Source organism: Halyomorpha halys, unplaced genomic scaffold (genome assembly GCF_000696795.3).
Source record: "Halyomorpha halys isolate HHAL.00 unplaced genomic scaffold, Hhal_1.1 Scaffold76.1, whole genome shotgun sequence".
Classification (NCBI taxonomy): Eukaryota; Metazoa; Arthropoda; class Insecta; order Hemiptera; family Pentatomidae; genus Halyomorpha; species Halyomorpha halys.
In genome coordinates this window covers 987,156-990,188 of record NW_027110545.1, presented here as the reverse complement: position 1 = coordinate 990,188, position 3,033 = coordinate 987,156, and the positions used below count along the sequence as shown (strand labels likewise).

General features: G+C 28.8%; 1 protein-coding gene across 2 annotated transcripts in view; it reads left to right on the top strand.

The window, feature by feature from the left end:
* The window catches only part of LOC106692901 (uncharacterized), a gene marked incomplete in the record, with an annotated part of 226,376 nt that overhangs the window by 208,346 nt on the left and 14,997 nt on the right, over positions 1-3,033 (top strand).

Below are 3,033 nucleotides of genomic sequence, written 5' to 3'. Positions count from 1 at the left end.
TAATTGTAACTTTATAAAATGTAAATTGTACTTGTTAGTAGGAAATAGTAATTGTAAATTTGTAATTTTATCACTTTGTAATTGTAACTTTGTGAACATGTCAATTGTAATCTACTTTGTAAATGTAGTGTAAATGGCCCTAGTGCTCGAAACACTTGAATACATAAATAAATAAATAAATAAAAAATTGCCCTAGCAATTAGCAATGACCAGCAGTCGGGTTCACATAATTTATTTTCTCAATCGTATGGATTTTTTTTTTCGCCGTTACTTAATAATAACACAAAATTCGATATAATATTCCAAACTCCTATTGTCAAGTCCACGTGGGTTTGATTTTTATATCTTTTTTTTTTTTTAATTTTTATTATACTCGTACATTTACATTTGAAAAACTTTTTTTTTCACTGATGATAGTGAAGCGTGATAGTTCAAAATTAAAAAAAAAGATCGTTATTTGAATAGTACAATCGTATATTAGGCTTAGGAATAAAAAATATGAAAAATTGCACCATAGTCACCCCATTTTATTGTATGCACATGTACAGACAGATTAAAAAAGGTTGAGGTAGGGAAATGAATAATCTAAAACAGTTCTTTTGGACAGGACCAAATTTCGGCTGAAATCCCCAGCTCATCCGAATGAATAGAGACTTCTAGAGATGCCCAAATGTAGTGAAAATTCAACCCTAACGAATGACTTTTGATAAACTGCAATAATCTGCTATTTTCGGAGAAGTCAATTTCTCAAGATTCTACATAAACCTTTCTAACCATCTAGTTCCACCCATCCCTACAATCAATCTCGAAGGTTGAAACGGTAGTGGCCAAAATACTGATTGTAAAATAAAAATGAACAATTGGAGTTCTGGGATGCGCTGGGATCTTATGAGGTCTGCTCTACCCCTCACACGTGGGGGGACCCTCACAGGTCGATTGTGTAAATATTGTATATTAGAGTGTAAATGTGACTAGAGATTATTTTATTTTATCATTATGTTATTTTACTTCTTTTTTCATACACATAGTTTGATTATGTTCATTTTCTTCATCCTTCTTTTTGTATATTTTTTAATGGAAGATTATTGATTGACCGTGTGTGAAGATGAAAGGAATATGGTCCGGGTCAAAAAAACTCAAATAATAGAATTATAATATTTTATTGAGCCAACGTTTCGCCCCAGTTTTGACAAAAGTTTTGACTGCCGTCAAAATAGCCCTGACGAAGCCCTGCAACGTGAGGCGAAACGTTGGCTCAATAAAATAGTATAATTCTATTATTTGAGTTTTTTTGACCACACCCGGACTATATTCCTTTCATTTTTATATTTTTTAAGAGAGATTTTATTTATTTTTATGTAATTTTTTTCTTTCATTTATTTATTTATTTTTCATTTTTATTTTATTTTATTTTAGTACGAATGTGATCATTCATCACTATTACCTATTGCCCACAACTGTGTGGCAGATTAAATATCTATTAATAAATAAAGTGGTTTTCTTAAAGAAAATTACGGAGAAAATACAACAAAAAAGGCCACTTTTTATTTTCAAACCATAGATGACGAAACAGGAAAAAAAAAATAGATAGATATGAGTAGCGAATTTCTTTTTTTACACGCAAGAACACGCCAGCTTACATCGCAAGAGGAAGCTGACATAAGGAAGATAACAGGACATTGTAACATGGCAGGACAATAGAAGCTACTGGGACATGGGGGCTTTACAAGTTGCTAACTGAGTACGGCAGTGAAGGATCATGGTTGGTTTTTCGCCGAAAAGAAGATGGTAGCAAATGGACTATAATATATCTAATTTAAAAAAATCAATATTTTGGGATTTTTTGCTAAATGTTCAGGAAGGTTATAGACTATTCCCATTTCTCCAGTAAATAATAAATAATTATTAACAAAACTAAGCATTTTTGGTGCGTAGTTCAAGAAGTAAACATTTTTCTCATCGTTATTATATGCCAATCGATTTGTCTCTTTCTGAAGAACAAGAAATAAATATCAATAATTATATTAAATGCTTTTGCATTTACTAAAATTTAAAAATATATATATATAATGAGACTTTAAATAATGTAAGTCAACAATTTTTGTTTTTTTAGGAATAAGTAAATCACATTAGTTTTTAGCGTTATCTTAAACGTATAAATACCTTTTTTCAAAGAAGTTTTTCACCTTGACTATTTGGAAAAATTTTTTTTCCTTCAGTGACCATTATTCATATAATCGTTTATAACTCCTCTGCATTTTATTGAATTCCTACGTTAATAATTTGGAAGCTAAATGTATCTTATTTTAAACTATATTAACAAACTTTAAATTTAATACTCTTAAAAGAGCGAAATGTTTGTTCAAAATGAAGAAAACGTTTCATTTTATATCTCCGGTTCTAATCAATTTAATTAGATTCAATTCGTTCCGGTGGAGTTTATAAAGCCCGAAACATTTCAAAGTTTCGTATAGATTGGTTCAGTCGTTTTGAAGTTATTTCGACCTTTTTATCATATATTTTTATTATATAATTTTATTTACCGCTATAAACTAAACAGATATAATAATAAATTAACTAAATCATTAATCCAATATATTAATAACTAAATATATCAATTCATATGAAATATATGAAAGACTAGGAAAATATAAAATTTTATTTTTCAATAGAAACAAAATGCTCAAGATTACACCTCTCACGGGTTAAGAAGAAACAAATTCTGACCAGAGTTCTTCTCCATAAAAAAACAATACTTTAAACTGAAGCCAATTATATATAATATATAATTTAGAAAGTTAATATATACAAAAACGTATATATTGCTATGTACTAGTAGCAGATTTACTTGGGATGCCAGGATAATCGCTGAAGGCAATTATCCAAAAATAAGTTAATTAATTGATTATAAATTGAGTCCTAAAAAACTATTATTATAATTGGAATCCTTTCCAAAGGCTGTTTGTGTGTTTACCAGTTTACCAATTAAATACCTTTATATTTATAAAATGTTGTTACCATTAATTATATAGG